The following is a 25,136-nucleotide window of genomic DNA, read 5'->3' as shown; positions in this document are numbered from 1 at the left end:
AGGATCTAAGCATCCATCCATTGATTTTCATGTTTTCAGATCAATGATATGTGCTACGCGGGGGGGGGGGGGGGGGGGGGGGGACAGAGGCGAGGTGGGGAGGAAGAAGAAAAGATTGATTCCCAGCCTCAGAAAGAAAATGAACGAAGTGCCTCTAGCTACGTCAGTCATCAAACAAGCATTCATTATAGTTTAAGATCTGCCTGGAATTATCCTAGGCATTGGGATTACAAACAAGATGCAGTGGCTGCCCCTCCTCCCCACCCCCCAGGAGCTCCCAGGCCCAGAACCAAATGTAATAAACAAGTAATGGCATCCCACCAACATCAAGGGGGCAATGGTGAGGGAGCAAAGCAGGAACACACCGGTCCCAACAATGGCCAGAGCAACACTTTGGTGTGTTTTCACCTCTAATAAAGATAACAAGGAAAGACCCAGAAAAAAAAAAAAAAATGCAGCTCTACCTAAAGGGAATTTCTGAGATGGGACTCTTAGCAGAAGAGGTAGAGAAATCTCAACAGGGATAAATAATATCAATTCAGGAGCTAAAATCTGTCCTTCTCCTTCTCCTCCTCCTCCTCCTCCTCCTCCTCCTCCTCCTCCTCCTCCTCCTCCTCTTCCATGGCCCCCCAGCAACACATCATTGGGTCAACCTCAGATATTTGTGTTCCACTAAAATGCAGAAATGCTGCTCTCCCTTTTTTAAAGGGTACAGCACACACATACAGTCTTTCCTTTGCCTACCAGATGCCTTTCCAAATGTAGCACATTTTAAGGGAAGGTAAGATTAATCTGGCTGGGAGATAATTAATTAACTGCAAGCCGCTTTGATGTGACTATATTAATTACTGAAGAGAAAAAATTAACAGCACTTCTAAGAAACCCCAAGCATTGCTGAGCATTGGCTCATCACAGAAGGGCTGGCCCAGGGACAGACTGTGAGGTGAGCCAAGTGTATCTTTTTTACAGAAACTGGTACCTAGTGGGGCCCTCCATCAATGTCTGATAAATTACTAACGTCCCGGGCTGCCTTTTCTCTTTCCCTACCCAAACTCAGAATTCTAGTGTTCTGCTTCATTTCCCATCACTATGACTCCTGTCAAAAAAACGAAAACAAAAACAAAAAACAAAACTGGATTTTTGGAAAAGATATACCAGTCAATACCTCTCAGTGTGAATTTATGCCAATTCACTCTCCTCCTAGGGCATTCACATTCTAAGGGTGACCTTTCCCTTGTAAAATGATAACCAGCACTTTCTGAGTCCAGTACAACATGCCAGGAACCTCCCAGGAGTTTCACACACGTATCACTTTAACCACCGTAAGTGTTAATTGTTGTGACTCCCCTTTTATAGGTAGGACATCGAGGCTCAGGGAAGCTATTTGTCCAAATGCCAGAGCCAGGATTCAAACTCAGGTAAGTCTGCCTGATGTCAATCAGCACAGAAAATCCAGTGGTCAGGGAAGGTGAAGGACTGGGAGAAGTGGGTAAAACATGGCCCAAACCAGCAGAATTTGGGAAAGAAAAATGTGTGCACCCAACACATTCTCCCCTTCCTGCTTAACAGCCCCACCAAATGGTTCTATCCTCCATGTTCCTACCACCTCTGTCTGAGCCTAACGGTTCAAAAGAAGAGAGTATTGTTTGTGACTTAGCCCTGAAGCAGATTTCTGACTTTGCTGAGTGATTCAGCAGGATTGGGGCAAAACACATCAAGCTTGCTCAGGCATTGCTCGCCTCTGTAGAACTCTCTTCGCAGTAAAAAGGGACATCCTCTCCAGCATCCTTGTGGATAGACCCTCCAGCTCACCTAGATTTCCTAGTGGGTTGACCACAGCACTCAGAAATATACAAAATGACTTTCTCCATTATGTAGAGGGAAAAAGTGAAGATCAACTCTTCCATCATCCAGAGAGCTGACATCCACTCTTGGAACAAAATGAGGAAAATCACATGGACAAGCAGACAGTGCACAGGGGTAATAATAGCTCCCTATGCCCTTCTCTTAGGACTCAAATTAAACTATAAAATCAGTGCCTGAGAGATAAAAGCAGACATTCCAAGTGTCACTGCTGCATAGGGCTGTGTCTTACGAACTTGCACAGAATCCTGAGTGTACCTGTTACTGCCCTGCTCACGTTCTTCTGAAATATTGTCGCCTCCGTGCTACCCAGTAGCTGAGAAGCCTCCAGTTAAGGACAGTGTTAAAATATCAGTCTTCGTATTAATTATCCCTGTTACACAACGGTGGTTGACACATTTTTATTGAGTCGATTCCTCTCCCCCACGGCAATGAGACTAAAGAGTAAATTAATTAAAAGAATCAATATGGGTAAGGAAAGGCAGTTGGTCAGCAAGGGAAGCAGAGGAGGAAAGTGTGAGAGATCAAAGTTGGTTGCCAAGAGCCATCCCAGCACTTTCTAGAGGTGTAATCCTGAAGATGTTGCACATTCCAGCCCTGATGGGCACATCTCGCATGGATTTTTAAGTGTCTAGACCTAGAGTTTCAGCTATCATTAGATACCCCAAACCCTCGCCTTTTCAGATTCTAGGCTCCCTGAGGCACCTCCTGGCAATTTCAGTTCCCAGGCACCTTGCCAACGGAGAGCATATGAGCTATGCTGCCAACAACCGTGTCCACTCTATCCGCTGGTTTTATTTATTAGTGGAACGTAATAAGGTGAGAAGAGGTTCATTCACTCAGTTTTCTGTGAGTTCCTATGAGAGTCAATCTGCTAGAGTCTGGTACTCTGAAAGTGAGTTTCTGAAGTTGCCGGGCTGAGAGCTTGACCTTGACCTGTGATAAGGTCACCAGGTAAAGAGCACCATCAAGCACCATCCTGACAGCCAGCCAGCTTCCCTGGAGACATCCTGACCTTGCAAACTTCTACAGAGTTTATTCACCCTCAACGCTACTGACATTTTGAGGCCAGGTAACCCTCCTGTGGGGGGCTGTGTCATGCACTTTATGATATTTAGCAGAATCCTTGGCCTCTACCCACTAGACACCAGGAGCACATCTCACTTTCCCCTAAGGTCGTGACAAGCAAAATTGTCAAATGTCCCCCAGAGAGCAAAACCATCCCCAGTTGTGAACCCCTGCTCTAAGGAGACCTCAGACACCTGTCTGGAAGCTGGGAGTTCAGAAAGCTCAGAATGGCAGATGGTACTAATACTTTGCTGACAGGGGCCAGGGATATTCCCCCAGACACTTGTTCTTTTAGAATTCAGTCATGGCATTTCTGGTGTCAGACAAGCGAAACTTTGCAAGTGAGCAAAGATAAAAGGAGGGTTAACCTTTTGTTGAAACTCGAAGCGTGCTTCGGGCAATTGGAGTCTGGAGTAAAGGTTAGTGATTTTCTCTGAGAATCTATATGATATTTGCTAACATTTTGGGGGGCAGAACTGACACACAGCACAACGCATTAATATAGTTGGAAAGATGGCTTACTACAGCTCTTCGCAGGTACAGGTCCTCCCGCTGACCAGACCCACTCCTTTGTTTTTTTAAATGTTTATTTATTTTTGAGAGAGAGAGAAAGACAGAGATCAAGCACAGGAGAGGCAGAGACAGAAGGGTGCAGGCAGTTCAAAGCAGGCTCTATGCTGACAACAGACAGCCCAACGCAGGGCACAAACTCACGAACAGTGAGATCATGACCTGAGCCAAAGTCAGAAGCTGAACCAATGGAACCACCCAGGTGCCCCTGACCAAACCCACTCCTGACCAAAGCTCCAATCTTGGAAACTCATCAATGTCCCAGGAAAAGTGCAAATACATGTTAGTTTTATAGTCTCACCACTATTTATCAATCATAGACTAATTTTCAATAAAATCTAAGAATAATGAAATAATAGGAATAATAACAAAAGGTGAAATTCGATGTTACCCCTATCTTGATTAGCTAATGAGAGTTGTGGTCTGGGGTTTTGCTTAAATAAAATTAAGATATCACAATCAGTTTGAAATCAGATTTAGTGTCCCAGAAAAATTGTAGTTATATTTAAATCCTATAATCCAAAGAAGTCAGAATAATACAACACTTTCCAGTTGATTCAGACAGCAGATTACTAAGAATATCCCTGACTTACTTAGTTTTTCCAAATTATCAAATTTCAAGATATACATTAATATGAGAAATCCTTGAATTAACGAACACTTTTTTAAAAATTTGCTGTGTCCCAAGAAGAAAGTGAAAACTTCTCAGGGTCTAATACATTCAGGGATTAAAAATAAATTTATAAAAAATAATAATGAAAATAAAATTATACAAGTTCTGGTCTTCAGGGAGGAAACCAGTAAGTGCCTTCCAAAGCAAAAGGCTCTAAATTGTACTTGAAAAGTTAATATAAATGATATTTTCTTGGCCATCCAGAATGAGCAAATGCAATACCATCTCCAGAAATCCCTAAGGCTTGAACCACGGGTAACTAAATACCACTTTCCTCTTCTCGGGTTTTATGTTCCTAGACAACCCTCCCTGGGGAACAGAGGGAGACGGCAGGCTGCTGCTGAGTCACTGAGTCACCTCCAAAGGCAATCTTCAGAACGGAGAGTAAGGAAAAGCCCTGTGGAAGGGTGTGCGCTTCAAAAGAGGGAGAGAAATCTCATGGTCACTGATCGTAGCAAGGTCATCCCCATGTGTTAACAGGGCTCTGGGACCACCCTGAGTGGCCCATATGGCTGCCACTATTCCACCGGACACCCCCACTTGCAGATACCCCCTAAAGCATGACTGGCTGAAATCTGGGGCTCAGGCTGCAGCCAGGTAACAGGCAGGCAAATCAGCCCACCCAGGGGCTTTAGGCCCTGTGCTCAGTCTCATTCATCCCCATGTTTTCAATGGCTGATGCATCAAGTGTCTGCACTAACACAGTGATAAAAAGAGCAACTCAAAGCAAGCAGTTCTATAGCGTAGAGAGGGAGAAACATAGCATGCCAGGATAATTGTGATTGGGAACAGGTAAACGGAAACCTTCTGGAGGACACTGTAGCAATGTGTATTACAAAGCTGTGGTTCCACCTCTGAGAATGTATCCTGAGGGAATGAATTAGACAAGTGTGCAAGGATGGGTATCCAAGGATGTTCACTGCATCAGTGGTTACTCATAAGCGTAAAAATTCGAAGGCAAGCTAAACGTCCATCAACAGGGAAATAGTCAGATTAGGAGGTAGCCATGTAATGCAACAGTCTGTGGCCATTAAAAACACCAAAATCATAATAATGGAAGGAGGTCCCGTATACTGAATCAGGTGTCTCAATACCGCTGAGTGTTTGCACGTCTGAACCCATTTAATCCTCATGACACTTGAACAGGTAGTATTTTTATTGGATTCATTTTACAGATGGAGAAACTGGTAGATAGAGAAATTAACTAACTCTCCAGGGTCAACAGCTAAGTGATAGCCTCATGGTTTGAATCTGAGCAATAACACTCTAAAGCCATCCTGTTAACTGCAATCGATGCTCTACTACCTCTAGATTCATGAGAAAATCATCAAAATATGCCAAGTAAAAAAGAGAAAAATAATTATAATACAATATATGGCATGATCTGATCCTTATAAAATATGTCTAACTTTACAAAGTGAAAAAAATAATCTATAAGAATATACACTAAAATGTTAAATGCATTGTCTCTGGGTGATAGAATTCAGGGTGATTTTTGCTTTCTACTCCGTACCTCTCAACATTGTGTGACTTTCTTTGCAAGCATTAAGAAACACTTGTGTAAACAGTCATTTCTATTTGGAAAATAAACAATTGAAAGTAGGCTTAGTCAGGACTTGGGGAAAGGAAGGGGGGTGGATATCAAGTGAACGTACAGACTTGGTGGAGGTGGGACCCTCGGCCGATGGACTCCTTGTGAGAATCATAAGCTTCTGCCGTAGATCCACGTCTGCTTTGTGGCTGGCACTGTCCCAGGGACTACAGAAGTCAAAGGACAACATGACTCTGGCCCTCAGAGCTTAGATTGCTTAGAAGCAGTTATAGGAGGGTACGTAGGTAAATAAATAAGTGCAGTACAGGTGGGAGATGTCAGGTACCCTGAAGAGAGGTACCAAGAAGGTTCCATGGAAATTCAGAGAAGGTAATGGGCCCCTCTGGGATCGGGAAGTAGGGAGAATGACAGGAATGGGTGGCATTTGACCTGAGCCTTGAGAGTGGGGTCAGACATAAACAAGTAAAGGAGACAAGTAAGTGTAAAAAGGCCGTTCTCCAAGGAGAGGAAGGAACATACGCAAAGCCGCGGGACTGGAAAGCTTGTGTTACGTACAGAGAGCAGAAAATAGTCGAGTCTGGCTAATGGAGCCCTATGACCTAGAGCTATTCATATAGAATATAAAGAACTCTACCTGCACTACCCACACCTTTGTGAGCCAGGAATCACCAAGGTGAGTGATATCCTTTAGGAAAGGAGAAAGGATTACAGGTGGCCATACAGAAAATCTGCTGAAACAGGGACCATAACTCAGGTCTCCTGAACTATTTAGCCACAAGGAAACCAGTCAGGGAGACATAAAAAAAAAACAAAAACAAAAACACCTCTTGGAGTTATCGTTGTTCCCAGAACATCTCAAAAATTAGAGGCTGGTGTTGGGTACAGCAATCCACCGGGAACTGCAGCGATCAAAGGTGGCAAACAGTGAACCCCAGTAGTGTCTATGGAAGCACAGACTGATCAGGCCAGAAACGTGGGCAACATTCCATGAATTCACCCACTTCTCTTTTGCACCTCCACTTAACAGAGCAGGAAAGCAGGGGTCGGTAGGGAGAATTCAAGAGGTCCCTGGATTTAGACAGGGGGTGGCAAAAAATCTTGATTTTTCACTGAAGTTAGGAATCCCCCCCTTAAAAATGCAGGCAGTGGCCCAGGGCAATAAGAGCAGTACCAGTGACTTCACCCCACTAGAAATTCCAGATAATCCTGTATCACAGCAGAATTGTTGCAGGCCTCAGAAAATAATCACATAAGTTCATTGTTTCTTTGAAATCACAGTAGTAACAGACCAACTGCTAGGTCATCCTTAAGGAGCTGATAAAGAAGCACACATATCACTAAATCATAAGGTGGTTTAACTGTTTTGGTAACTGTATGCATTTCCATACAGTTGGGTTCCTTTATAGTCTGTGGCTCTTATTTTTTGTATCTGAAAGCACTGTTCTGGAAAGTGGTCCCTAGGCTCCCAGACTGCCAAAGGGGTCCCTGGCACAAAAAGGATTAAGACTCCATTAGCTAGAGATCCTGTTAAAATGTACATCACACCATGTACTCCTGTGTTCAACTCTTCAGTGACTTCCATCTTGCTCAGAGCAAAAGCTCCCTTCCTCCATTTTATTTATCTGATTTCACCTCCTTCTCCTTTCTCTCTTTCATTCCCCTTGGTGTACTGGTGTCCATGCTATTCTTTAATCATTCCTGCCTCAGGGCCTTTGCACTGGTTGATCTCTGTCCCTGGAATGCTCTATCCACAGGGGATTGTATGGCTTCCCCACTCTCTTCAGGCCTGGACTCAAATACCTTCCAAATGAGCCCTTCCTCAGTTACCCTACCTAAAATACCCCCCAACGAAACTCCTATCCCCCCAGTCCTTGCTATATTTTTTCTCCTTAGCATTTATCACTCCCTAAAATAGACTTAAAGACATATACTCTGTTTTTTTTTTATCATATTTATTATTTATTCCCCCACTCAGATATGAGCTCAGTGCAAGCAGGACTTTTTATCTGTCTTAAATACCACCATAACCCAAGTGCCTATAACCTCGTCTGACACACAGTAGGTTCTTAAAAATGATTTGTTGAATTCATTAGTTAGTATTTGCCACATAGCTTGGCTACTGGCTGCTTCTATCCTATGTCGAATTTTAAAGTCTGTCTGTCTACTGTGCTATTGGGAGAAAAGAAAAATCACAGCAAATGTATTTCTGAAGTTGTGGTCACCACAGAAGAAAGGCAGCTGATTTATCAGCCACTGCAGAAGGAGATGCATTTTCTTCCTTAATAAAAAGGGTTTTCATCAAAGGCGAGATAGACAAGTTCACACACACACACACACACACACACACACTAGGTTATCAGATCAAGTTATATCATGAAACAAATACAAAAAAGTAAATGGGAAAATTGACACATGGCATACAACCAATAAAAGGCCCGTGAACCCAAGCTGCCATAGAAGTGATGCTACTTGATAAGACCATCACACAGATTCCACCTGGCAAACGGTAGGAGGAAATGGACAGCATACAAACACATGAGTAAATGCAGGTAGCAAGTCACCACATGGACACTGCTCAACTTAGCCAGCTCTGCTGAAACGCACAGGGGCCCCTTTTAAGGCACTGTTACTCAGACTAGCAAAAATGCAGGTAGCCTGGGAAGATCTGCGGCTGGCAGGGCAGCCTTCACAGACTTGCAAAGCACCTCATTCCGTTCCACACCCTGGAGCACTCTGTTTCAGTAAGAACCACCAAAGGAAAGCCTGGATTCCTTGTAGTTCCAAAATGTGAGTCGAGGACAGAGAAAGTACTATTTTATATCACATACATCCTTATATGCTCGACTCACTCACATACTGAAACTCTCCCAACCCCAACTGCCCTTCACAACACAGCTTCTTAAAATCATCGTTTACACCCACCCTTCCTTCCTCTTGTGCAATTCTTGCCCTGACACTCCACGAAGTGTTTTTGCTGAGGGCACCTCAGGATGACTTCTGCACCAGACCTACATGTCCAAGGCATGTGTCACTGTCCACTTCCCATCTCCCAGCCACCTCCCGGCCCCTCCCAGTTCACTGGTGCCACTTGTCTGACTACTCATTCTTGGCTTCCTGTGGCACACTGGCTTCACCTTCCCAAACCTGAAATCTGGGGTCACAAAATAAAATACCTGCAGGGGCCAGGTGCCTGAAATGAAAAAAAAAGAGGACATCCGGCCACGGTGACAAGCTGCAGAGCACCGGCCCTGCTGAAAGGGGACTGCTGTCCCTTGTTTGTGCACATCAGGTGGTCGGATTGCCCAGTCTGCCAAGAACACCCACAAATCTTGTTTTTATGTGAACTTTCCCAATTTTCTAAATGTTGGCAACTATTGGTTTTAATGTTTTACTGCTGTGAGCCAAATCAAACAAATCTGTAGCCGGATACAATCTGCAGGCCTCAGATCTGGGTCACTGCAGCCCCAGGGGCTCCTCGCATCCCTCTACTCCTCTCCCTGGGAATTTCATTATCTCCAACCCGGATCTCCCCACTACATTTCAAACTCTTGTAACTGCCTACTGGGCGTGTCCATTTGAATGTCCCATTGGGACCTTAAAATAAACATGTCCACACTTCCCTTCATCCTCTATTCCCCAACATTTCTCAAATTCCTTTCCTTTCCTTGTCCCTCCCGCCTCTGCTTTAATTCAGACACTCAGTATTTTTCCATGGTTTATTACAATACACTTCTAAGTATCTTCCCTGCCTTAGACCTCCCCCCATCCCCTACCTTTTTGTCCATCTCAAGTTCACACTACCTTCTAAAATGTGCAGGCTTAAAGTCCTCTGATAGCTCCCTTGCCCTTCAGAATAAACTCGGGATCCAGATTGCTTGAGTCTGAATCCCAGCTTCAACAGCACTAGCTGTGCAACCTTGAGCAAATCACTGAAGTTCTCTGAGCCTCTGTTTTTTCATTTGTAAAACATGGATACTAAGTATCACACACCACATAGAGCCATCATGAAGTTTTAAAATGAGAATAAGGGCACCTGGGTCGCTCAGTTGGTTGAGGATCCGACTTCAGCTCAGGTCATGATCTCATGGTTCATGGGCTCGAGCCCCACATCGGGCTTTGTGCTGACAGCATGGAGCCTGCTTTGGATTCTCTGTCTCCCTCTCTCTCTCCCCCTTCCCCGCTCATGCATGTGTACATGCTCTGTCTTTCTCTCTCTCTCTCAAAAATAAACATTTAAAAAAGAAAGAAAATCTTTAAAAATGAGATAATAAAAATAAAGCTGTCTGTCTGTGCTTAGTACATAGTAAATGCTCAATCGAATGTTAGTTGTCATTATGTTTCCTCATCCATTATCCTCACATTCCACAACCCAACTCAACTCTAGGACTATAAAGAATACCTGAAATTCTCCAAAAGTACCCCCGACTTCTCACTTATCTGCTCAGAATGCCCCTCAAGACTCATATTCTCTATCATATTCTCCAGAACCGAGCCCTGACCCCAGATCTCTCTCTACCCTAAAACCAGCCACTGGCCCCCTCCGCCATTGCCTGCCTCCATTGAATATATGACTTGCTAACCTGGAGTAGAACAATTTGCCAGAAGCCTCCACCACAGCACTGGGAGCCCCACAAAGGCGGGGCCTATTTTTTCTTAACCTTTGCATCCTTAATGCCTAGCAGGAAACAATGAATGAGTGGACGAACTTCTTTAATCCCCAAACCAACCTAGAAAGGCTGGCATTATTATGATCCACCATTCTGGATGAGGTTCAGAAGTGTTAAGCACACAGGAGAGACAGAGAGCCCAGTGCCCGAGCCCAGCTTTCCTGGGGAGGCCCGTGTTGGGGAAGCTGCTCACACTTTGCCCCTCCTGGCGGTGCTCTGCTGGCTGTCTTTACACACGAGGCTCAAGTCCTTAAAACTAACTGTACTTCTGTCTTATCCCCCTAAATAAGTGTGGGATGACAAATACGAGTTTTCATCGACTCATGCTCTTTCCACCAAGAGCTTCAAAATATCTACAAAGTCGTTGTAGATACACGCAATCAGTAAAAGAGTCAAATTTTTTCCTGTGCTTACCTCTATGAAGTATGTACACTCAGTCTTCTTTACAGTCTCCATTACAAAAATAATCTCTAGTAAGCCCTTATATGGCGCTTACATTGTACCAGGCGCTGCTTTAAATATTTCATCTACCTTAAGGTAGATGCTATTATTATCCCCACTCGGCAGATGAGCAACTGAGGCCAGAGAGGTTAGATAACTTTCCCACCGTAAGGGGCAGAGCTGAGATTCAAATTTGTAGACAAGAGCAGAGGCTGTACCTGGCCTGCCAGGATTTGAATCTCAGTCGTGCCAAGTTCTAGTTGTATACTTGGGTAAATTATTAAAATCTCTTAGATGTTTCCTTGTCTGTTGATCGATAGATAAGTACATGATAGATAGATAAATAGATGATAGATAGATAGATAGATAGATAGATAGATAGATAGATAGATAGAGATGGTATAGATAGAATAAGAAATATAATTTCACTTAAGATAAAATGATAATGCCTACCTTAAATTGCTATGAGAATGAAGCGAATTGATATGTATACACATTCAGAACAGTGCCCAGCACACAATGCAAGTGCTACACAGTGTTCATTATCATTATCATTATCATGTGAGTAAGAGCTGGAATTCTACACAGAAATTCTCCTATCCGTTTGATGTTCCTTTCACTCCGCCAGGTGCACACACCTCAGCGGAACCACCTGCAACACAGGGAAGCCGGCAGGGCCGTCCGCAGGGCCCTGGTCTCCCGTGCCCCTCTCAGTACATCCCTGGCTCCATTTCAGCAAGCACCATCCTTGAGTTCACCCCCCACTCCCCTCTCAAAAGCAGCAGAAAAGGCTACAAGCTTAGTCTTTACACGCCGGTGTGAAATAAGGCCTTTGGATAGTTCCCACATCTATGAGGGTTCTTGGGATACCAGCAGGAGATACTGGTGTTGGCTCACTAAACAGACAGGATTTTTGTCCCAAGGCAATCGGTGGCTCTCAGGGTCAAAGAGAAGTCTGAAAAAAAAAAGCACACCTGGAAACAAGCAGGAACTGGGGACCTTCTGAAGGTCTGCAAGCAGAAACTACTCCTAAAGGAAAGGTCTGGTCGGGGAGCCACTCCAGAAAGGACACATCCAGCGGCCTCTTCCAACCGGGAGCGCCAGACACATTAGGGCTTTTCCAAAGGATTGTAGAAAAGCGCTTATTGCTGCTGGAAGTAACAGACTGCTTTTGGCAAATCGTAACTCCTCAGCACATTCACAACAAACCCAGAGAGCCAAGTGTCTGTTGCTGTAGTAAGCTGCCACAGTGGCTATTTCATGGGGTGAAAAAACAAAAGTTGCATTTAACGTTTTAAAAGATACCATCAAATAAATACGATAGTTCCTTTAGCATCCGATCCATTATCTGGAAGGTAGAAAGAAATGTTCTTCTTCACAAACATCCACATCCAGCTCCTAGAAGCTATCCTGAGAGGATTTTTTTAAAGCTTTCCCCAGGACTATCTGCTGTGACTAATTCCATACTTCATCAACATGAAAAAAAAAAAAAAAATAGAAATAATGAGATTCCCCAGACAATGCAAGCCAAAAAGCTTTCAGTTGGACTTGTTAAAATTAGATCTCACACCTCTCTTTTTTCCAGTTTGTTTCCTAAACGCAATCTCCTCCTTGAGTTTCCAAGTTCTCAAGACAAGGAAGAAGGAGGTGGGGCAGAGCTGGAGGGAGGAAAAGGAGATTCTCTGAAGAGCACAGTATCCATGTGAGAGCACAGCTCAGGACCATGCCCCAGGAGAGAGCTCTGGGCACCACCCCGGGACAGGTGCAGACTTTCCCCAGAGAAGCTGAAAGAATGTCTTCACTCCACAGAAAATAGGAACGAACACTTGAAAAAAAGCAAACTTTGCATACCCTGAAGGAAACACTGGATTGCTTTAGCTGATTTTCACGCTCAAAATTTTCCATGTCTTGAGTTTCCTACTCAAGTTAGTTTAGCAAGGGGAATTCCAAACAGGTACAGGCTAGATCAATTTTGTAGCTTCTGAAAAAGTTAACAACAGAATGGTGCAAACAGGGTTTTTTTGTTGCTTGTTTGTTACATAAACAAGAGAAAAATAATGTGCCCCCCCCCCAAGGAGCCACCTAGTTCTTTTATTTGAAATCACAGATAAGCAACCCATTGAATTGCTAAAGTTCAAGTTCCTATAACATTTGATGAAAAGAGGCTAAAACAAAGAACATAACAAAAAATTAACTTGGTGGCAGATTTATTCTATAGCAGTAGTTCTCAAAGTGTGGTCAGGGGACCCCTGGGGTTCCTAAGACCCTTTAAAGGGTCCATGAGATAAAAAACTCATTTTCATAATAAACGAAGATGTTATTTTCCTGTTTACTCTCATTCTCTCATAAGTGGCCGAGGAGTTTTCCAGGGAGTATATGATGTGTGAGATCACAGACTACACAGAGAAGCAAGGCTAAGAATCCCCCTGCCTTCCATTAAACCAGACAATAAATACATTTGTAAAAATATAAAATAATGCTACTCTTGCATTGTTTTTGTTTTGAAAAAAAAAACAATTTTTCATAAAGATATGTCATTTACATTAACATGTAATGAGATTACTATTATTATTTTAAATGAATTAATAATTAATACTTTAAATTTTAACCTCTTTAAGATTTTATTTTATTTTAAATTTTTATTTTATTTTTTGTGAAACAGAGAGAGACAGCACAAGCAGGGGAGGGGCAGAGAGAGAGGCAGACACAGAATCCAAAGCAGGCTCCAGGCTCTGAGCTGTCAGCACAGAGCCCCACACGGAGCTCAAACTCACGAGCTGTGAGATCACGACCTGAACCGAAGTTGGACATTCAACCGACTGCGCCACCCAGGCGCCCCAAGATTTTTGTTTTTTAAGTTTTTTTAATGTCTATTTATTTTTGAGAGAGACAGAGACAGAATGTGAGTGGGTTAGGAGCAGAGAGAGAGGGAGACACAGAATCTGAAGCAGGCTCCAGGCTCTGAACTGCCAGCACAGAGCCCGACGCGGGGCTCGAACTCACAAGCTGTGAGATCATGACCTGAGCCTAAGTCAGATGCTCAGCCCACTGAGCCACCCAGGCGCCCCAGCCAAGATTTTATTTTTTTATTTATTTATTTTTTTTAAATTTTTTTTTTTTCCAACGTTTATTTATTTTTGGGACAGAGAGAGACAGAGCATGAACGGGGGAGGGGCAGAGAGAGAGGGAGACACAGAATCGGAAACAGGCTCCAGGCTCCGAGCCATCAGCCCAGAGCCCGACGCGGGGCTCGAACTCACGAACCGGGAGATCGTGACCTGGCTGAAGTCGGACGCTTAACCGACTGCGCCACCCAGGCGCCCCAAGATTTTATTTTTTAAGTAATCTCTACACCCAACAGGGGGTTCGAGCTCAAAACCTTGAGATTAAGGGTCACAATGCTCCACCAACCGAGCCAGCCAGGTGCTCCTAAAATGTAACTATTTTAATTTCTAACATATATATTGATAAATGAGAGTACGCACTGCAGCAGCCAGAGTGATGGCAGGGCAGGCATTTAGAAAGTTTCTTTACTTCTTTGACCAAATTTTAGTTGAAAGGAGTGTGTATGAAACTGTAACCAAAGGAGGCATGATGCTTCCAGAAAAATCTCAAGGAAAAAATATTGCAAGCAACAGCAGAAGCCGTTGGATGGGGCTCTAAAGGAAAGTGTGGAGAGATTCACCCAGTTAGTGTGGAAGTTGGACATCAAGGTCTCATCCCAGAATATGGAGGCACCAAACTAGTTCTAGAAGACAAGGACTTTTTATTTAGAGATGGTGACATTCTTGGAAAGTATGTAAACTAAAACACATTATTGAAATGGTATCGGAGCACCTGGGTGGCTCATTCGGTTAAACATCTGACTTCAGCTTAGGTCATGAGCTCATGGTTCATGAGTTGGAGCCCCGCATCGGGCTCTGCGCTGACGGTACAAAGCCTGGCTTGGGATTCTCTCTCTCTGTCTCTCTCTTCCCCTCTCCCCACTTGTGCTCACTCTCTCTCTCTCTCTCTCTCCAAATAAATTAACTTAAAAAAAATGGTACATGTAAAGCTGCCCATTCATAACTGAAGTTGTGAAATCTTTCATCATGTAGTATAATTTCTATGTCTCTATTTTATAATAAACTAATGGTATCCAAAAAATACTGATAGTTATAATTCACACTAACAGGAGCTTTGTGGGGGGGGGGGGTTCAATAATTTTTAAGCATGTAAAGAATCTGAGACCAAAACATCTGAGAATGCTATTTTTCATAGGATTAGAATCTCAATTTCTTTTTTTTCATCAAATTGTTTTTATTGTGAAAAAATACACAGCACATATAATTTACCATAGTAACCATTTTTAAGGGTACAGTTCAGTGGTATTAAAAGTATTCCTGGGGCGCCTGGGTGGCTTAGTCGTTTAAGCATCCGACTTTGGCTCAGGTCATGATCTTGTGGTTTGTGAGTTCGAGCCCCGCGTCGGGCTCTGTGCTGATAGCTCAGAGCCTGGAACCTGCTTCGGATCCTGGGTCTCCCTCTCTCTCTGCCCCTCCCCTCCTCATGCTCTGTCTCTCTCTCCTTCTCAAAAATAAATAAACATTAAAAAAATTTTTTTTTAAATTCCTAACATACAACCATCAGTACCTTCTATCTCCCGAACTCTTTGCATCTTGTCAAACTGAAACTCTATACCCAGTTACTACTTGTCTGTGGTTTGTCTACTTCTGTGCCATCAGCTGAGCTGCTCACACCAGTGAGCACACCTGTGGGGCACATGTCTGAGTGCACGGTGTGTGGAGCAGGACCCTGCTGCCAGGGGAGAGAACGGCCACCTCTCTTCTACACCTCCCAATCCTGGAGTTCCAGTACGAACCTTCTAGCTTCCCACCCTTTACTACTTGCCTCTGCATCTGTGGGCATTCTGAAACCTAACCCCGGTGTCTAATAAATGCTTACGTAGGATTTATCTCTGAGTGGCAAACCCTACCGTATGAGGGAAGGGCTGTAAAACAGGGCTGGCTTGTGCGATTTTAAATGATGTGTCTGGCTGACAGCAGCGACTGGCCAAAAGCAGCTAAAAGCAAACCCATTCATTTAGGACCACATGGCACAACTTCATCCTGTACCCTCGGCTTCTAAGCCCCACATAAAGGACACTGGGCGAGAAGGCAAGATGCACTAGAGCGTCCATATTTTAAGTCTGGGGGGCACCGGGAGAAGAAAACTCAGTGCCCCTCACCACAAAGATGCACGACACTGACGTGCTTTTTGATCAGATCAAGAAGTCTGGGGAAACTGCATAAAAGGTGAAGTTCTCAGGCATCATAGGAACTTCCATGAGGCTCCTATTTTTGCATATCCAGAGAGCCTATCCTGTAGATTTGTGATCTAAGGAGATGGTGAGAAAAGATGGGCATATGGAGACCCTTTCACTCTTTGACAGAAATGATTGACAGATGATCGATAGATTAGATAGATAGATAGATAGATAAAGATTAGGTAGATAGGACACTGCCACACAAAGATACTTTGCATTTACACATTTAGCCTGGAGGAGGAGAAGACTCAACCCTGAAATAGCCCCAGGGCTAAACCATGACCAGGCATGTCTAATCACCAAGAGGAGGAGGGTAGGAAGAGGTTTGAAGTCAGCAGCCTCATGAGGGTACCACACTTAGAATACTGGGAATTTTAAAAACCCACAAGAAAAACACGGCACAGAAGGTATATTTATTGACCTCAAAGACAAGCATACTGATATAACCTTTTGCCAGAACCCAGGCGCCTCCTCTCAGTCCAGACCTACCAACCACAGTCTGTAGCTACCAAGTTCTCCCATCCTTCTGGCCAATTAAATTGTTTACCTTAAGTAAACTGCAGGAAATGCTTTTAGGGTCACCTTGGCATGTCAGGGCTTAAGAAAGCCAGACCAGTCCACAGCAGAATGAAAGTTACACAATGTGGGCATGTTTGGGGCGCCTGGGTGTCAATCGGTTGAGCATGTGACTTCGGCTCAGGTCGTGATCTCATGGTCAGCGAGTTCAAGCCCCGAGATGGGCTTGCTGCTGTCGACCTGTCAGCACAGAGCCCTCTTGGGATCCTCTGCCCCCCTCTCTCCCTGCCCCTCCCCCGCTCATGCTCTCTCTCTTAAAAAAAACAAAAAACAAAACAAAACAAACAAAAAACAGGGTATGTTCATGCTGGCATTCTTTTATCTCACCACAATAATTATTTCCCAGGAGAGAAGTCAGCATTCCTGAAAGAAGTCATCAGGAAGCAGCAAATGGCTTAACTGATCTGGGGGTATCTTTCAGTTCTATGGTCCTATCTATATTCTCATTCCACACAGCTACAAATTGATCACTTTTTCAAGGCCCCATCAGGCTACCTGTGATGTTCATTCTTGATCTTTAGTCCAGCATATTCTGCTAAACATGGGTCCCCAGGTATCTCTCCTGAATCTTTTCATAAGATACCCACGGGTAAGGAGGAAGAGTCTCACGTGATGAAGAGCAGGTGGTGAGGGATTCCACCGAGACACAGAAAGTTGGCTTAACCATACCCGGGGCTCTCCACCAGGCCTCACTCCCACATATCTCGGTGGGGCTCGGCATCTCCACACCACCAGGCCTATCACTGGTGTCTCTCCATTTAAAGCAGTTGGTAATCATCAAAGAGCAAATGCTTCAAATCTCACCACAAATGTTCCACATACCCACTCATAGTTCTCCTAATTCAATTTATGAAAACGATCCAAATTAACACATCCGAATGATACGACTGAAGAAAAGTATCCATAGACAGATCACCTATTTTTTTTAAATCATAAAATCACCAGGCTGTGAGGAAAACAAGAACACAAACACACAGAGAAGGACAAGAGATAAGCTCAAATTTCCCCAGCAGTTAGTGACAAAGCCAGAACAGGATTCACATTTCTAATCTTCTAGAAGTGCAAGTGCCATATAACTCCAAGCACAGAGACGTGGACGTGTTGGTTCACTGAGGACGTGGGTGCAGTTCCCTAACCTCGGCCAGGGTGGCTTCCACACAGACGGGCATAGCCTCACACCTCATCCGGCACCTGCTCAGTCTCTCCAGTCCCTTTCAGAACCAACCTGCACAGATGTGGCCTCCACTTCCTCCCCTCGCACTCTTTTTCACTCGGTCCGAGCTGGCTTTAGGTCCTAACTCTCTGACACTCCAGTCAAGGAGGCTCCCAACTGCCACACCTGAGCCTCTCTGATCTGTTCTTCACAGGTGATCTTGCAGAAATATGAATTGGCTCCTGATACTCTCCTCCTACAAATCCGTGAGCTCCTTCCCACAGACCCCTGGATAAACTCTAAGGTCCCCAATCTGGCATAAAGGGTGCGGCATGATCTGCCCTTGTCCTCCTCTCCAGCCTCAACCCAGCCACCCAACCCAGCTCTCCAGAAGTTCCTCCAAGGCTCAGTGTGCATCCTTGCCTTCAAAGCTTCACATCCCTCCGCAGCCTGGAATTCTCATTTGATAAACTTCTCATTTGATCAACTCCTGTCCATCCCTCCGAATGAAAAGTCTCTTCCTCAGAAAGGTCTTCCCAGCTCCCACATCTTAACTAGTGCCTTCCCCATCCTTATTCCTCTCTCCTAGGAAGTTGTTTAGAGCACCTGCCAATCCTTAAATGTTTGTTTCCTTTTTTAAAATGTTTTCATCTTGGGGCGCCTGGATGGCGCAGTCAGTTAAGCGTCCGACTTCAGCCAGGTCACGATCTCGCGGTCTGGGAGTTCAAGCCCCGCGTCAGGCTCTGGGCTGATGGCTCAGAGCCTGGAGCCTGTTTCCGATTCTGTGTCTCCCTCTCTCTCTGCCCCTCCCCCGTTCATGCTCTGTCTCTCTCTGTCGCAAAAATAAATAAATGTTGAAAAATAAAAAATAAAGTGTTTTCATCTTATTTTTTTTGAGAGAGAAAGAGAGTGAGAGCATGAGCAGAAGAGGCATAAAGAGAGGGAGACACAGAATCCGAAGCAGGCTCCAGGCTCTGAGCTGTCTGCACAGAGCCCGACACGGGGCTCGAACCCACAGACCGTGAGATCATGCCCTGAGCTGAAGCCAGACGCTTAACCGACTGAGCCACCTAGGCACCCCTAAATGTTTGTATTTCTTTGTTTAATATCTGTCTCCCCATCCACCTCCCACCCCTACATGTCTGTTTTTTTTACCACAGCATACTAGCACCTAACAGTGCCTAATGCTGGGTAAGTACTCCAATCCTTGTGGAATGAATGCTTATACATATTTTTATATGTAAAGAGAATACATATGATTACATAAGTTCATTGTTAAGTCAACATTGATAAGCATCTGCTAGAAGGTCAGCTGAGCCCAGATGATCTGCTCAGGATGATGAGCAAGAGGCTTTCATTCACCAGGGACCTCCTCAAGCACACTGAAGCCAGCTGCTATCAACATTAACTGCTAATCTGTAACATTATTAGCTAAAAGCAGATGTTAGCCCCTTATCATTCAACATGTGTGCAATTAAAGATAATTTTAAAGGGTACCTACTCCAAGCAAACCATGGTGCAAGGCTCTGCAGGATTCCAAGGAGAGCAAGACCCCCTTGCCCACAAAGAAATGATAAGAGAAAGAAAAATGATAAAGGAAGGCAGGGACGGAAATTCTTCTAAGTCAGATTCTACATTTGATTGCACATTCTCAACATGTTATTGAATTCGTAATTGGGATTTCTCTCCACGTTTCCCATACCAGGCTCCTGAATGCAAAAATAAAACAACAGCAATAAATATTTTCTCCTCCTTCCCTGTGCCTCCTGACTGCCAAGAACAGTGCCCAAAAGCCAGTTTCAGGATGAAATTCACAATCAGCCACCTCCAAGGACCCTCCACATCCAAGGCCTTACTGGAGAGGCAGACGGATGATGTCTTTGGAGTCAGAAGACCCCTTGCTATGACCAATTCCAAGTGGCTCACTTTGCCTTGTTTTCTTCATCTGCAACTTGGGCTTCCAAACCACCACCTGTCCATTGCTTATCACACTCTGTTACTAGAACTTAAATGAGATAACCCTGCGAAAGTTTCTGCAAACTATAGTAGGCTATACAAATGTGACAGTTTGTGACTTTTATCAGGCAAATATTTAGCATCTTGTATTGACCTGTCTCATGCTTGTTAACCTTGAGTTTCCAGGTCCACTGTGTGTTCAGGCTCAGAGAACACACATCTTTTATTCTGCCTGCCCTTGGTATCTGCAGTACTGGGCACATGGCACCCACACAATAGATTCTCGTAGGTTGGTTACTTATCGGCTTTCTTGACGGATTTGACTCAGAAGACAAAGTGTTCTACGATTTTTCTGGATTTCTCATGGATAAGAAGCACTTTTTCTGGAAATAGCCATAATGTTTACCTAGCCCATGATCTTTATGATCTGTCTTCCTTTTTCCCAATTACATTGGAAAGAAGACTTTTTTGGCAAACGCCAAAAGAACATTTCTCTAATGCAGTTTTCAAGGTTCCTTCTAAGGATGAGACAGAGGCCAAAAAGTCACTCGGTAACAGCGAGTCACATCTGGTTGGCATAGGGCACAGTGTTGGGGCTGCAGGGATGAACGAGGAGTGCAGAATTTCACAGTCGCTCTGCACCCAGACTGCCAGGGATAGAATCTCGGCTTCACATAGTCCTACTTGTGTGATTTTGCACAAGTCATTTCATTTCTCTCTTTTTTTTTCTCATCTAAAATGGGGTAATAATTGCTACACTTATCGTGGTGAGCACTGTGTGATGTATGGCATGGTGAAATCACTATGTTGTATATCTGAAATTAATATAATATTGTATATCAACTATACTGCAATAAAAATAAATAAATATTTAAAAACTAAAGTAGGTAATAATAGACCCCCACCTCCAAAGGTTGCCATCTGGATGAAATGAGTCAATACATCGAGAGCTTTTAGCATAGTGCCTAGTAGAGGGTAATAACAAATATTAGACATCTAGATCTTGTAGCTAAAAAGACTGAGAGTCAAGAGATGAAAAGTGACTTAAGTCCAGGAGCCATAAAGAGATTGAAACCAGGGCTGGACCGCACATCCTTGTGGGCATTTCACCCAAGTGGCACTCTGGAGAATCTACCTTCCAGAAACCTGAGAAGCAAGGGCAGTAAAGACACCCACCTTCCTCTCTGCCTGGAACTACCCTGGATAGCTGCCCCTGCCTGCTAGTGGGACCCCCAAGCCCAGCCTCCTCTTTTGATCTTCCATGGGACTCAGAATATACCTAGAGGGCTCCCACCTAGTGCTGGCTCCCCAGAAACACTGTGATGAAGAAGGAAAGCCTCACTCCCTAATGGGGTTGTTCTGAAGATTAAATGAGATAATGCCTGGAAAAGTGCCAAGAAGAGTAGCTGGCATATGGTATGCAGTCAATAAATGTTCTCTATTAAAAAAAAAAAAAAAAAAAAAAAAGGAGGAGGAAACCCTGTGGTGCCTGCTCTCTCAAAGCTGCACACATTCCAACCCCAAATGCCAGACACAGGGCAGATTGAGATCTCGGGTAGAAGAGAGGGATGCAGAGTCCTGGAAGAATTACAGCAAAGGGCAAAATTCACTTAAGATAGAGGAGGTGTCTGGAGTCCCCATTCTTCTCCATCTTTCTTTAAAAAAACAATAAGGAAGAAGGAAAAATACTTAGCTGGTGCTTTGCTGGCAAACCCAAGCGTCAGAGTATTGGATTTTTAATATTTTAATATTTCTAAACAGAGCAAAGACTGCCTCCACCCCCTACCCTAATTATTTTTATACACTTGACCAGCGAAAGCTTGGCTTTGCCACACTGATGAATGGGCTTATTCAGGCTGGTTTTCCAGGTAAAAATGGCTCAGACACAAGCCAGAATTAAAACAGATCCCACAAATCTCCTTAGAATATTCACCACCTGCTTTGGATTCAGAGTTCTTAAGCACTTCAGGACCACCTTCTCCTCCCTACCCCAATATTGACAATCCCTAGTTGTGAAAAACACAAATTTAGTATCAGATCAAGAGAAGGAAGGAATCTGGTGGAAAAAAGAAAAGGAAGAACAGAACTAGACTGAGAGCAGAGATTAATGTCGTGCTGCGCATCCCCCAGAGCAGAGCCCAGGGCCTAGCCCAGGGGGAGCTGGTTGTAAACGCAAAGTGATGAATCCCCGCGGAATTTACCACCCAGGGAAGGAGGGAAACCGACATATTACACCAAATTCAACCACAAAATCAACTCCGCCCTCTTTCAGCCTGAACTATGTGGGGAAGAGAAGCACCAGGGCATCTCCCTTTAGCAAAGGGGCAGGTGCTCAGGAAAATGCTTGCTTCCTGTTTACCTGGGCAAGGTATTTGCAAGTAGTCTAAAAAGGGGGGAAACACACACGGTTCTATGCAAATAGTTATGCAAATCACTTAAGCAAATACATGAAAAAGGGAGGGGAAGGTTTCCGATCTGGTTTTCCTCACCTGCCCCACTCTTCAAAGGGTAAGATGAAATACAAAATCCAGGAGCGGGACGAACTTCAAGTCCGCTCTCTATGAAGACCAGGCACAACCCCGCTCCACCCGCTCACGCTCTGGCCTCAAACCAGAGCCCCCGGGTTATTCAGGTGGGTGGAGGCGGTTCTTCGCTGTCCTCCACCCCTGCCACGGGCTGCCGGAGTTAGACTACCGGCTCGGTCTCCCTTGTGGAAATGTGTGTGACAGCAAGGACGCAAAAGATGCTCCTTTCCCAAAAGACATGGGGAGAGACAGAGCGGGGAAGGCAGGGGGAGGGGGGGACGGGCGAGGAGACCGAGCCCTGCAATGCGAAAGGCTCCCAGCCCGGCTTGCCGCGGCTCCTGCCGGAAGGTCTGGCTTGCTCACCAGCCCATTCACATGTACAGGTCCGGCAGCTACCCCGAGGAGCGCGGGAAAGGGAAGTTCCCGACCCCCCACCACCGTTGCAAAACCGAGGAGTCGGCGGGCGAGTCTACATGGGCCCTGCAAGCCCCAAGCGTCTCCCACCCCGAGCGCCCCGGCAGTCCGTGGGCGCAGCGCCGCACCAGGACAAGGGCCCTGGGTGCGCTCTTCCCTGCAACTGTCGCGGGGCGCCTTGCACCGCTGTAGGGCAAAGGGGAGGGGAGGACTGCCAGGAAAGAAGGCGGAGCAGGCGGCCGGGGAAGCACTTACATTCGCGAGGAAAGCGCCTCCTCTCGAGGAAGAGAAGGAAAGGCTTCCCGGCTAAGGAAACGCCCCAGGGATGCCCTACGCAAAGTGCCGCCTTCCCCCCCGCCCCCCTCCGCTCCCCGACTCTCCCGCCTCCGGTCCGTCCTCTACCCCGCAGCTACCCACCCCACGTCCCAAAGAGGATCCTAGATACCCTCCCGAGGCCTTCAGAGGAGCCCAGCCAGTCTCGCCACCCGCAGCTCGAGCAACAGGCGGATCTTTAGGACTACCAGCGACGGCGGGCTCCGAGGACCGGAGGACGAGGGGCGCTGCGAGACAGGCGCCCAGCAGAATGCAAAGTCCCTGCGGGCCTAGACCTGCGCGGTCTTGCCCCCGTGACCTGGCCCGCGGGGCTGCTGGGGCAGCAAAAGGTGGGGAAAGTTGCGGGGTCGCACGGGGAAGTCGCCGGAGTGCGCGCGGAGGAGGGGACAGGAGCAGGTACCTGCAGGAGTCCCGGCGCCTCGAGCTCGCTCCGCTTTGCGACGCCGCCTGCCCGCGCTGCAGGAATCAGGCCTCGCCGCGCGGCCCCGCGCCCGCCGCGGCGGCGGCGAGGAGAGCGGGGTGGCCCGCCTGAGTCCGTCGGTCCGTCCCGCCCGGCGAGAGCTAGGCGCCTGGGAGCCGCGAATAGGGCGGGGCGGGACGGGGCGGGGCCGGCCGCTCGGCCGCCGCCCCATTGGTCGGGCTTCGGCAGCCGCCTGGCTTCGGGCCCTCCGCCCGCGCTCCCCAGGCGGAGGGCCCGGCGCTCAGACGCCGGCTATTGCAGGTTGCGGGACTCAGGCCGTGCGACCCGCGGATGCACGGAAAGACAGGCGGCCTTGCGGAGCGCGCGCCCCCGCCCAAGCCCGAGTGTAGAGTCACCCCCGGAGCCGCGTGCCCTGTCCGGGTGGGAGCAGGAGCGCGCCCAGTGCCTCCTACCTGCGCGCCCTCCGGGCTGGAGCCGCGACCCAGCGGGAGACCGACCACCTCATTCCGCGGCCCCGGCGCCTCCAGCAACTGCCTCTCCAGAAGTCGAGACCCAAGCGACACTCTGTACATTGGCCGGGATTCTCTTAGGAAGTGCCGAGGCCCCAACTTGTTTTAAAACAAAGTGCGAAGAAAAAAACGGCCCCGGTCCTGCCTGTTTACCAGCCGCCCCGCTGCCCGAAGACTCGTGCACGGTGCAGAACAAGACTGTTTCACACGCTCCGTTCCTCGACTTACCTACCAAGTCACATGCACTGAGCGAAAGGGGGACGAGTCGAGTCTCCTTCCCGAAGGATGGAAGAGGGGTCAGAGGGAGATGCCTTCGGCCGAGGTTGAGGAACAAACCCGGGCCTCAGCGAGGGCGGCGTGCGGTCCAGAAGGCGTTGCGGGCCCCTCTGCAGTGAGCAAGAACTCAGTGAACCGCCCGGAGGAGAAATGGGACGCTCGGGGACCCACCCCCGCGCTCCCCCGCCCGCCCCCAAACTGCAGATTTTTAAGTTGTGCAGACTTGCAATAATTCCTCAGAGCCAGCTGCTCCAAGCTGTAGGCTCCCAGTGTTCCTGGGTTCCCGCCCCACATCACGCAGTGGAGCAGCCGCCCCCAACCCAGCACCTGCTGACCACTGGCCTCTGACTAGCACCTAGCAAGACCACACAGAGTGAAGTTCCAGGCCCTGAACCAGGCACATGGGAGAGGACAGGGGCAAAGGGATGTACGGAAAAGGTGAAAGACACCTTCTTTGACCTCCTCCAAGTACCGGCTGATGTCTTTGGATTTTCACATTGTTTTTGTTTGATCAAAACCCACAATAGGAATCAAAAGGAGCAATGTTTACAGTATCTGGTAGGCTAAAAGGGGGTGAAATCTGCTCCTTACAGGGATAAGGATAGTAGCAAGCAGGAATGGCAGAGGAGAAGAGAAAGCACAACACAGTCTTTCCTCAGACACCAGCATTTTCATTTGGCTCATGGAAGGCAAGGTGGGGACGCAAGTGACTGGAGAACAGGTATTGGGGGCCCTGTGTCCCTAATCCCATTGTTCTTTGGCTCCCCCAAGCCTGTCCCCTGTTGTGGAAGAGGATCCAAAGCATTTGTCTACACTGCTGTTTGCAAGCCTCTG

General features: G+C 46.4%; 1 protein-coding gene and 1 pseudogene across 3 annotated transcripts in view; one reads left to right on the top strand and one right to left on the bottom strand.

Annotated features, from left to right (window-relative positions):
• KCNS3 (potassium voltage-gated channel modifier subfamily S member 3) overlaps positions 1-24,435 on the bottom strand; it is a 39,610-nt gene extending 15,175 nt beyond the window's left edge. The window contains exon 1 of one of the 3 annotated variants that reach the window (XM_086700071.1): positions 24,255-24,435. The gene's annotated coding sequence lies outside the window, so the exon portion shown is untranslated. Of the gene's footprint in view, positions 1-23,496; positions 23,663-24,254 lie in introns of those variants that run through there. The other 2 variants (XM_086700072.1, XM_086700070.1) reach the window with 2 other exon arrangements.
• Positions 14,336-14,679, top strand: LOC112864328 (10 kDa heat shock protein, mitochondrial pseudogene; annotated as a pseudogene).
• Positions 24,436-25,136: the final 701 nt, after the last annotated feature.

The sequence above is a fragment of the Puma concolor genome, chromosome A3 (genome assembly GCF_028749965.1).
Source record: "Puma concolor isolate L17-30 chromosome A3, mPumCon1.1.hap2, whole genome shotgun sequence".
Classification (NCBI taxonomy): domain Eukaryota; kingdom Metazoa; phylum Chordata; class Mammalia; order Carnivora; family Felidae; genus Puma; species Puma concolor.
The sequence above is the reverse complement of the archived record's forward strand: the minus strand, read 5'-3'. Positions and strand labels throughout refer to the sequence as shown.